Source organism: Protomyctophum parallelum, assembly GCF_964188405.1.
Source record: "Protomyctophum parallelum genome assembly, chromosome: 8".
NCBI classification, from domain to species: Eukaryota; Metazoa; Chordata; class Actinopteri; order Myctophiformes; family Myctophidae; genus Protomyctophum; species Protomyctophum parallelum.
In genome coordinates this window covers 13,746,144-13,758,584 of record NC_139703.1, presented here as the reverse complement: position 1 = coordinate 13,758,584, position 12,441 = coordinate 13,746,144, and the positions used below count along the sequence as shown (strand labels likewise).

Here is a 12,441-nt window from a genome sequence, read left to right as displayed (position 1 = left end):
AAACAAACAGTAAGTTCAAGCTAAAAGTTATTTGTCTTCCGTAAAAACATATACGTTAATTTACCACCTTAGTGTCTATCCTGGGATGAATATTTTGGGGAAATTGCTGATCTACAAGCTTTGGTGAAGATATTTAGTATAGAACCCTAGGGGCTTGTTGTCAGCAGGCAAGAGATATTGGATTGAGAAGATGGCAGTGTGGCGTGTGGCTGTCACGCATCGAGAATAGTACATTCACGTGTTGTGACTTTATAGATTGCCTACTCGTAGTATAGCGGGTGTATGACACCCGCACGCAACTAATTATAACTCAGGCGTCAGCCTTGCTTTTGTAGCCAGAACGGTTTATCAAGGCTCTGACTTATGGCCTCTCCTCGTGGACTGGGTTTGGACACCCCTTTATCTCATGCCATCAACTCCACAATGGCCACTCCAACTGTTTGGTCAAGCCATGTTATCTTTGTGGAGGGGACTATATAAGCAACCACGTGTTTTCTTTATTTTTTATTTTTTTTCTCTCTTTTGGTTCCCGCTTCATCCTACCCTGCTTTTCTCTGAAACTATTCTATCCCCCATAGAATCTAATTGTGAAATGTATTTTACTGCTCGTCCCACCTCAATGTTTGTAACTCTTGGAATGAAAGTTAGTTTCTTTCACATTCTTAATCCACTGTTGCAAATTTTGTTGTATTTACATTGCTAGTGGAGCAGGTGTTGACTTCTTGGCAACCTTCCTGTTGCTATTATGTGGTTATCAGATGTCGGATATTTGAACGATCAGTTTACTAAATACGGTAGCTTACAATAGTGACGCACGCACACACACAGCACACACACGGAAATGCTATCCCACTTATATAGACCACATGGTCCATTTAAATGCACTAACCACCACTAACTAATGCCTGTTGGCTCTATAGGCCTCAAAAAATGTATCAATTATGCTAGTCATGGAGAATTACCATTAAAGTGTAAAATGTTTATGAATGCCAGTACTATACGTTTACAAGTTATTATACGTTTACAAGTTTTTGTAATAATTCAAGTAAAACTACATACTGTGATTAGTGTCAGAATTTTAGTTTTCCTTTTAGACTGTAGCTTACATCAGCATACATCAATGGTCCTCTGTGATTAGCTTTGAAGTTACTGGTGTTTTTGCTCCATTGTTCAAAGCACCCACAGTAGCTGCTTAGCCAAGCAGTTAATCCACACGGCAATGTGTTGTTTTGGATCTCATTTAATTTAAAACCTTATAAAATTTATTTGCACATTGTTGTACAACCTGAAAATTAGGCTTCAGTAGAGTAATGTGAATGTTTGGACGGCTGCATGAGCAGCAGCACACAGGCAGCAAAACGCATCCACACACATACTGTATGTTGTGTACTAAAGCAACTCGTCTCTGCAGCAGTGATAAATAACTTAGAGGTCTCTCCTCTTGCGCAGTCATTTAAGACCCCTCAATTAGCCGCTTGGCTGAGCCCACTGCACTCACAGGCCGTCACAGGAACCCATATTTGGCCGACCTTTTTGTGTGCTTTTCTCACAGATATTCACAACAGCAAAACGACTTGGCACAGTATATGCGATGAGATTCACATGCAAATTCCTTGATCCCCTCCCAGTAACCACAGTATAATTACACAAATAGTTATCTTATCTCCATTCTGCATCACTGCTCCTTGATGGTCCTTCTGGCAGGAATATAGCATGTCATTTGAGATTTCACTTTTGACCAAATGTTGTCAATGTGGTTGAAAGAGCTCTGTTACACAGCAGTGTACACCCCTTAATATGCTGCCGAAGCATTGACTATCCCGCCTGTTTTTCTCAGGAGTCCCTCACGCCGCCTACGGGCTGTTTCCCTCCACCAGGCCATTGCTGCATCACAGAAAGCAGGCTATTATGTACTGTGTCAGACTCAGGGCAGAAGCAATGTGACGTAATAGATAGTGTTACAGTGCTTGGTGGGGGAGGAGGGAACACCACCTCCGGCATTATTCACTTTGGCATCCTGGTGGGATGTGATGTGACATTTGTCTTTTTTCTTTTTACTCTGCTTTCTTTACTGCACTTGATCCAATTTCACATCTCTGCTGGCTTCACAGAAAACATCATGTGCATGACATTATCTAATCTATCGGTATGTTATGAGGTTTTCTGTGAAACTGTAGTGTATACGACCAGAATGGACTGATTATATTTTCCAGTCTATCTGGTATATAGCTTCACTGAAAATGTTATCATGTGCATCATATCAGCTGCAGTAGGAACACAGCTGTCAGCAGGAAGCATAGGGTAATTCTCCATTAACAGTTTGTTTGTCATACTGTGGACTTTGGCCTGCTGACTGGACTGAGCCCCTCTCCCCTATCTTCCCTGTGGACCTCAATGATGCGGCTGTGGGTGTAGCTGTTAGTTATCCACTCCAACTGGCAACCTGTCACAGTTCTCCAGTTCATTCATACCTACTGTACCTCTTTGGAGTTTGACTGAGCGCTGCTGGGACACTGCAATAGTAGGGTAGGTTGATTGATTGATTGATATGATTGAATACATTAACACCAAAAAGTCCTGGGGACTTGATTCCATTGCGGCCCTATGTATTCAATTCATTCAGCATACATAGCATAATACATTTACCCAATAATATATGTCAACAAATACAAATGAAAATTACAGGTAGTTTTACTTGTGGTCTCCTGATAGATGTATGACATTCCTGTTGCTTTCTGAAACAAGCCTAAATGTCAGAACCTTCAACCATGCTAACGTAGTTGGTTACAGCAGTGGTTCTCAAACCTTTTCAAGTCAAAGTAAAACAATTTGTGCAAGGGCTGTGCGTCACTAGAGTCTAGACTGCACCTCACAATCTCCTCTGGGGGATAAATGATAGTGATGCTACATTAACTTATTTTGCTGGGCAAAAGAAGTGCCCCCCTCCAAGGACCCCGGGGGTCCCCGAACACCACCTTTGAGAACCACTGGGTTGCAGACTTAAAAACAATTGTGCAAGGTTTGAAAAGCAAAATTAGTTATGAAACTATTTAGTGTCAAATATGTTTGCTCTAGTTTGTTCGTTTTAGTCTTGCAGTACCAGTGTATCATGATATTCAGACTTTCCCTGTCACCACTAGAGGGAGTCTCTGGGATGACAGTGAGTGTGTGTTTTAATGCATGTCCTGAGTCCTCAAATATTCTGCAGTCAGACATGACTGAGTGCAAGCTCAGTCTGTGCTTGGATGGAACATTCCAGGGCTTTCTTCTTCTAAGAATAGCCATGGTCTGTCGATGTAACAGAAAAACCCTGTCTGCTCTGTAAAAGGGATTTTGGAACACCAGAAACCAAGTCTATGGCTATTACACTGAGGCAGGTGGAGTTGGGGGTAACCAGATCAGAGCCCACACACACACACACACACACACACACACAAGCACACACACACGCACACACGCACACACACACACACACACACACACACACACACACACACACACACACACACACACACACGCACATGCGCACATGCACACGCACACACAATACACACTGTAACTACCGTAGGCTCAACCACACAAGGCCATAGGACACTCTCTCTATCCCACTGGGTGATTTGTAGGTTGACCGATATATTTATGTGGATGTTTATGATGGCTTGTATTTCATCTAAGAGTTACAGCAAAGCATACGGCTATCCATGGCTATAATGAGCATCACTTTTCATTGAATCAGTATCAGCTGGTGTCTTGCCCCGTGATCCTTCTGTGACATACAGGCCAATGAGGCCAACATAGGCCCCTTCAGGTTAAAGGCCTGTTTCCTGTTGTCATCATTATTGTTCACTTTCTTTTTCCTATTACAAACACCTGCATGGCACGCATGTTTGTGTCTAAGTATGTATACACAGACACAAATCCAGCACACGCATGCAGTTGCACACGTCACAGGGAGTTGGATATCGCAGGGTGCTGCACATCAACTCCCTGGGTTAACTCACTAAACTGCACATTTCTAAAAGGGCAAATAAGACATCCATCCAAACTCACATTGTGAGCTTGTCGATCATTTATTTGTAGTATTTTTGAGTGGCACTAGCCCCTCCTATATACAGCTTTTTGTACCTAACTCGTGTCACATTTGCCATTGACAATGAAAGAGAATTTACGTCATAATATGACGTAAATTGTGTCTGGCAAATCGTCATGTTACGTCATGATGCTGTACGATGATAAGAGTGCCCCTCACTTCACATGGGTGTGATTTTCTTTGTAAGTATAAATCAGGCTTCATTGTCTCCATGTAGATTAGAACTTTGCCAATGCTTCTGGCCCTGGGGTTGAGCTACTGGAATTGTTAGTGCTTTTGGTTTGTGTGATGATGGGCGATAACAAGCAACCTTGACCCTGAAATTGTGCACGTTTGTCTGTGTGCACAAGTGCGTGTCTGACTGTACTTGTGCCTGCCCGCCTGTCTCTGTAAACGTTTCGAGAACAGAGACATGGCAGACACCAGTGGGTGACTGTTCCTGCAGGTCTTTGATCCCAGATACAGCCTCTGTTTCAAGGAAATGATACTTAACCTCTAGTATCTCCAGGCGGTCAAGCGATGTTAAGTACAGTACTGTATGCTAAATGTTGTCAGTGTCAAGTAGCACGGTGATCCTCTTTGCTATATTGAGATACTGTGAAAGTAGCAGTGTTAAATGGAGTGCTTGTTGACTGGTGCAGTGACTGGAAACAGAACCTGATTATCAGAAATGTGGTGGAGGCGGAAACGGTTTGTTTTCAGCGGTGTACGTAGTACGTACGCACATGTGTGTTGTCCGTAATTGTGGATGTGTGGGTAATTGAACTGTGTGTTACTGTTGGGATACTAGAGGATACAGTGTTGTTTTGAGAATGTTCGTGGCTGACTCTCAGAGAGACACAGGGTGTGATTTGTAACATTGAGACGTGAGAACAGGGGTCAGTGTTTGCTCTAGTGCAGTGGTAACCAACCTTTTCAAGCCCAAGAGCCCATTTTATTCCCAATTGTAAGCCAAGATCTACCACTAAAACGTGTTAGAAAAAACACTTGTTTTTTTGCTATTTCTGACAGGCTCAATGCATGTGCACACATCCACACAAAGACTAAAGCTTAAATTAATAATTTATATAAAATAAATATAAAATAAAATAAAAACTTATAGTAAGTTATATTATCAATGTCAAATAATATTAAGACAATTGTATTAGAAATAAAAAATATTAGGACAAAAATACAAATAAACTTCTTTGTTGAGTTTTTTTTAAATAAAACAAAATGCAAAGGACATGAATTGCTTTTACAGCACAATATTTTGTTTCTCATTTCAATGAATATTCACATTGGCAGATGTTCAAATGACATAGGCATAACATGACCATATATATTTGCACAGATATGGTGACATACTCTCAGGGTCAGCCCACCTTTAATGAGACTGCTGTGACTGCACTTTATCTGCAAGCGTTTTGAAATCTGGTTCATATTTAGTGATTGCCAGTCTGAGGGTGTCATTAAGATGTGAGTCAGTCATACGAGTTCATGATGGCGTCCCCGACACGTTGAATACTAAACTTATTTGTAAAGTTCGAACGCCAACTTTTAACCAAACGTGGGAGAAACACTGTGCATGGCTGCACGGAGTGCACGCACAAATAAAGAGTGCACTCGCGCACGCACATGACGGATTATTATCGATCAAAACAATCCTTAGCGTCGCTTACAAAAGCATGTGTTGCACAGCATGAATGATAAGTAATCACCGACCTGGCTGGATAAATATCAGTGGTCCATATCCATTGTGTGACCTGCTTAACGAGCAACGGTAGGCAGCCGAGTAAGTTAACATCTTAGTAAATTAATAGTCTACTGTAGCTGTGTGTCAGATGTTCTGTCTGAAGTAGTCAAAGCCAAGGAGAATGTTACAATTTAATTCACAATCGAGCATCTTGCCCTGCATCGAATATCCCATGATAGAACAGCAGGATAAAAACGGATAGTCTGTCTATCATCCATGCATCCATGAGCTAAGTGTCAAGCCCTGTCTAGGACCCACTTCCTTCAAAACTGTGGCTTTCTTGTTCAATAGTTAGAATCTTCAACTCTCACTGTGTCATGTTTTGACAGCGGCACTAAACATTTTGACACTTTGTCATAGTGATATTTATCCAGCCAGGTCGGTGATTACTTATCATTCATGCTGTGCAACACATGCTTTTGTAAGCGATGCTAAGGATTGTTTTGATCGATAATAATCCGTCATGTGCGTATTTGTGCGTGCAGCTGTGCACAGTGTTTCTCCCACGTTTGGTTAAAAGTTGGCGTTCAAACTTTACAAATAAGTTTAGTATTCAACGTGTCGGGGACGCTATCATGCTGCGTTCACTCTGACGCTCTGTGCTGCCTGCGAGGGAACAACAGACACACAGCACATGAGCACAGAGTGCTAAAAGGGGGAGGGCCGAGGGCGGTGCGGTGGAAGCAAGGGGAACAGATCTTCAAGCTAAAATGCATCGAGCCTCTACACGTTGTTAGCTTGTAGATCTGCTCTTTTTTGCGAACGACATTCTGCTGTGTATTGGCAGTGATGGCTGGCTGCCCGTCAGTCTGACACTTCGGGATCGACTTGAAAGGTTCCCGCGAGCTACCCCTGGTTGGTTACCCCTGCTCTAGTGCCTTCCTTCTTCTCTGTGTTTTGAATGTTTGTCTCATTTGATTCACTTGACACATGGTTTAGAGATGAGGCTTTTTGTTTGGGCAGATCCAAACAATAAGGTTAGTTCTGCTGTTGTCTCTGGGAGCATGGGAGTGAAAATGATGGAGGGTCACTCCCCTGTGTCATGTTGTTGTTTTTTTCCTTTGGGAAAAGAGTTGTTTATCAATTTTTGTGTGCACAGCACTGACAGCAGTGCCAAAATCAAACTGCACAAGACCCCAGCTGTATGTTTCGCTAGATTTCACTTTTGTTTTGCAAAATGTTATGTTTTGTTTTTCTAAGATAGTTTGGGGGCTTTTCAGCGTTTATCGGATAGTACAGTTTAGAATTACAGGAAACAGGGACAAAGACTATAACATTAACATTAAGACACACAAAGTTTAAAACTAGGAAAGCATCTGTGGCGTTTTATATTTTCGTGTTGGATATTCAAAAATTGCAGATGTACAAGATCACATTGTGTCTCACTTTTCTTGATTGTTTGATCTACTTAAATCATGTGGGGAGCCCCCTGGGTGTCCCGACCCACAGGTTGAGAACCACTGATCTACTTTACAGCACAATACCAAAGGTAGACCTTCCGTCAGATGCAGGTCTCGGTATGTTTTGATGTTAATTCTTCCCTGCAAGACTGCATTAAGTGAGACACTGACTCATAGGGGTGACAGGCAGCACAGTAGCATAATTTGGTTATATGTTGCTAGTTAGACCTGCTAGACTAGGAGTTTAGACAGATGAAAAAATAAATCCTTATTTCAGCCCGGTAGCAGAGTTTCCTCTGAGCGAAAACCTCTTGAGTCCTGTGTAATTAGGTTAGTCTGCGTACAGGCAGCTTGGTTATTTGTATGTGTTGGTGTTTCACCAAAATGAGGACTTATCCAGAATCCAGACCTCAGTATGGTTTGCGTCTGCCCTTTGTGTGTGTTTTTCCCACAGGGAGGTGTGCTGTTGTGTCTGTGTCTAGTGTTTTTCCCTGGCTCTCAATGTGTCTTGCTAGGTGTACAGCAGTGTTGATTTCGTCGACTAACACTATGACATCGACTACCTTTTATCACTGACGAAAACGGAATAAAAACTAACCTGTGATGACTAGAACAAATTTTGTCAACAAATAAAAACTAGACTTAAAAGGTTACTAGTGAGAAGAGATCGAGTAGAACTAAAGACAAGGTTGTGCTCTGAAAATAGCAGATCTACATGTTCACAATGTGTCATGATAGCAGTGGTTCTCACAGGTTGAGAACCACTGCTATACAGCTACCATGGGAGTGTTGAGAGTTCAGTTCATCCCAGGCTGAGGAGAGGAAACTTCCCTAGTGAGGGTCGCATGACCCCTTTCTGACGCAGTAAACAGTCTTCCCTTGCGCAGTCCCCCCCCCCCCCCCCCCCACACACACACACACACACACACACACAGAGAGAGACCTCGCACACAACCAATAACACAGTTCTTATAGAATATTTACATTCATGAAATCAATCACAGTCATGAGTTGGGGTTGGAAGGGGGAGTGGCTATTCCGGAAAAAACCTCCTCCACTATTACACAATAGAGCATAAAATGGTTCAACCCAGCCCCCCCCCCCTTTTCCTTGCCACGTAGTATGTTCCAACTGGCATTTAAATAGGGGAGCTTGTGGGCTGTGCTGTTATAGCCTGTTTGTGTTCAGAAAACCGGCCCAATCCAGGAAGCAGCTGAGAGACAGAGGCAGAGAGAGGGAGTCTGGGTAAAACACTGGAGGACAGGACACAGTCACCAGGAGAAACGACATAGCAGAGGAAAGAAAAGATAGACCAAGCATCCTGGTGCTGCCACGGCTTGTGTGTGGGTGAGAGCGCACTCTGTCTCTCCTTTTCCTCCTCTGACACACACACACACACACACACACACACACACACACACACACACACACACACACACACACACACACACACACACACACACACACACACACACACACACACACACACACACACACACACACACATTATCTCTCTCTCTTTCACTCTCTCCATCCACTGACTGTGCCGGTGGGGGAGGGACGGTGCAGCAGCCGTCCCAGGCCTAGTTGCATGTCCCAGCATCCCACAAGAGTCAGCGCAGTGCCATCGCGATCGTAACTGGAACTGTGAGAACAGGCTAGGAGAGTATTGTTTGTTGTACCATGTTAATGATGAGCCATGTCATATAGACTCTAGGGCCTGTTTTCTGAATACCATGTTAACTGGAAGTTTAACAGTGTCTGTGACGCAAGTTTATATGCACAAAGTGAAACACAGTAAGCTGCTGCTGCTGCTGACAGTACGTAAACGACACTCAGAACAATAGCGCAGTAAAAATGAGGTTGAGCTGAGGCCAGGGAGATTTACAAGGAATCTGCAGGAGCGATGGACAGGCGGGGGAGAAGAGGTCTGTTGCTGTCTGGCCATTCAAAGCAGAGCTTGGTGTTGGAGCTGTGAGAGACTACACAGGGCTGTCGTGATCATGACATTTTGGTTGACTATTGATCATTTCAATTGACAAGTTAACCCATTAAGGCCTCACGGCAGATTCTACAATGTAATATAAACAATGCCTCATGGTGGCACTATAATAGGCTGTTCTGGAAGATTTTGGGCACACAGAGGTTCAGAATTGGCATCCAGGGAGGAAAAGGAGATAAAAATACAATACAAAATATCTAGATATTTTCATGGTACCTGAGATAAGACACAAAAGGTGCATGAGCATAGCAGCAGATGTATACTGTATACTTATGAACATTAGTTGAGGTGCTAGAAAAACAATGTACATGATGGGATTACTGAGGTGCAAAATATCAGTGTGTGACGGAGAGACGACCACATAATCCACATAAAGTACACTAGACTGATCTGATCGGTAGACTAATGAGAAACTGTGGGGAGGCTTGCCTGCCGGCGGTCTGTCTGTTGACATTGTAGTGTGCACAGCACACTACAAGCAAAATGTAGCAAAGTAGGTTGGCTCAGGGTCAGCAGCAGAGCTTATGTCACTGTGTCAGGGTGATGGTATAGTAGCATCTTCAGTGGTAGTGTAAAGGCCTATAGTGTTCACTGTCGCATGCATGCCTGTCACTCACTGTCACTGATGTACGTCCACACAGTTTGACCCAGTGCCCAGCTGGGATTTCACTGTCCATGTTCTGATATAGAATGATCGACCTCCATCATGCTGAGTGACATCCATTTGGAATGTGTTGGAATGTAGCAGGACGGTGACCTGGTTTACCTCTGTGCCAAAAACTGAAGCCTCCTTAGAGCAGAGAAGGCTCATGTTTGTTTTTTTTAAACCACCACAGCACCACTCAATATTATAACGATAGTGACATGAGACTAGATATTGTTTGTGACTTTGCATAAAATAGTATTGAGATATATCGAGTGTGTTGTTGATTGCTGGTGATTGCTGGTCTTAAAGGCTGCGTTGCAGTAAAAATGTGCCTTTAACCAGAGGTCTGTGTAAGTGAATGTGATGCTGTGTAGAAGCACAGGTTACACAGGTCACCTGCTGTGTGTATCATGTCCATTGTTTTGTTGCCCATTCTACACAGCGCACGTTTCAGCCACTTGAACCCCATCATCAGTATTCTGGGGGGAACATTGGCCAAAAGGACGCGTGAGCTTGTATAGATACTGCTATTTTTGGCGAGTAGATTTGGTGTATAAGGAAAGAAGTACAGTTGCAACTTGCAATCCAGTTTCTTTTCACTAAGACAAGAGGATTTAACCCTTAAAATCGGGAAAGCATCTGTGAAAAAAGCAGATATACAAGCTTGTGCAGCGCTGCGAGCTTGTACATCTGCTATTTTTGAGGGAAAAAAAGGAAAATCTTGAAAGGGTCCTTGGCTGGCACGAGGGCATTTCTAGAATCGGCATTGGGTTGAAGTCTGCCTGTGTCTTGTACTGTATGTGGTTGCTAGGGAATATTTAGAAAAGTGTATGTCATCCCCTTCTGCCGCTTGGTGCATTAGGGAGGGGTGAAGTGTAGTGCTCCTCCTGGTCAATAGGGAGGGGTGAAGTGCAGTGCTCCTCCTGGTCAATAGGGAGGGGTGAAGTGCAGTGCTCCTCCTGGTCAATAGGGAGGGGTGAAGTGCAGTGCTCCTCCTGGTCAATAGGGAGGGGTGAAGTGTAGTGCTCCTCCTGGTCAATAGAGAGGGGTGAAGTGCACTGCTCCTCCTGGTCAATAGGGAGGGGTGAAGTGCACTGCTCCTCCTGGTCAATAGGGAGGGGTGAAGTGCAGTGCTCCTCCTGGTCAATAGGGAGGGGTGAAGTGCAGTGCTCCTCCTGGTCAATAGGGAGGGGTGAAGTGCAGTGCTCCTCCTGGTCAATAGGGAGGGGTGAAGTGCAGTGCTCCTCCTGGTCAATAGGGAGGGGTGAAGTGCAGTGCTCCTCCTGGTCAATAGGGAGGGGTGAAGTGCAGTGCTCCTCCTGGTCAATAGGGAGGGGTGAAGTGCAGTGCTCCTCCTGGTCAATAGGGAGGGGTGAAGTGCAGTGCCGCTCCTGGTCAAGTGAAAGATGGTCGAATCTGTAGTTGAGTTAAAGTACTGGTGTACTTTCTAATTCTAACAAGGGAAATATTGTAATACTAAGTATTCAAAAGTACATGCTTTTAAAAATGCTAATAAGTGTTAAAAAAACTGCTGATATATTAATACAAATGTAAACAATAAACAGCAACACACGCATCTTGATTATTCAATCAATCAAATACGTAATCGATAAATAAAATAATCAGTAATTGCCCCATTTGACCCTAATCTACTCTACACTCTAAAATTTTACTCTGAGAGCGTATAGTATGTACAAAAAGGAAACCAAATGGACCGAGTCCATAGTTCAGAGAGATTAGTGGTTAGACATCGCATTGTCACACCAGACATACAGTATGCACGTGCGGCGTGCACACACTATTACCAAAAATGGCAGATCTACAAGCTCACAAGGCGTCACAAATATTCCCTCCAGAATATGGATGCCGGGGTTAAAGTGGTTAAACGTCAAATCTGTCCTAATATCAGGTTTTCCTTGTGACATACTATCTTATTGGGACATACATGTGTGTTTTCTTTTATACTGTATATAATTTTTATCCCACGATTTTGCAACCCATTTTTTTCACCCAGTGTCAATTATCTAATGTAATCCTTGGCGCTCTGCCAACCTGGGAGGGGGGGGGGAGCAACGGACTTACCTCATGCTTCCTTCTATGCATGAGGAGTCCAATCTGCTTCTTTTCACCTGACAGGGGGGAGAGTTTCCCCGGCCGGACGTATACATGTGTGTCATTAGTTATATCCAAGGGAGAGGAAGGTCAATCTGACTACGGTGTCAAGAATTTGCCTATCGTGTATAGAGTCTAGAACAGCAGTTCCCAAAATGTTCATCTCGAGACCCAAAAGAAAATAAATGTGGTGTCTCCCAGGGACCCAAACATACAAAAATACATACCACTTAAACCCCATTTCAAAAGTAGCGAAAATAGCCTATCTACAACCCCGCCCCCAACTCTCTCTCTCTCTCTCTCTCTCTCTCTCTCTCTCTTATATATATATGGACACTTAAATTCTTTAGTACATTTCTGTAATTATAATTGTTTTGTTTGTTTTATTTCTAAATCTTTTGAAATAATAATTGTAAAAAGAAGAAAAATAAATACTTGCAGTGTGCGAGTAAAAAC

The 12,441-nt window shown here is 43.2% G+C and overlaps 1 protein-coding gene across 6 annotated transcripts in view; it reads left to right on the top strand.

Moving 5' to 3' along the window:
• Positions 1-12,441, top strand: part of ampd2a (adenosine monophosphate deaminase 2a) — a 43,682-nt gene that overhangs the window by 5,755 nt on the left and 25,486 nt on the right. The window contains exon 1 of one of the 6 annotated variants that reach the window (XM_083772011.1): positions 8,420-8,572. The exons of 2 other annotated variants lie outside the window; for them this stretch is intronic. The gene's annotated coding sequence lies outside the window, so the exon portion shown is untranslated. Of the gene's footprint in view, positions 1-8,419; positions 8,573-12,441 lie in introns of those variants that run through there. 3 more of the 6 variants (XM_083772013.1, XM_083772012.1, XM_083772014.1) reach the window with 3 other exon arrangements.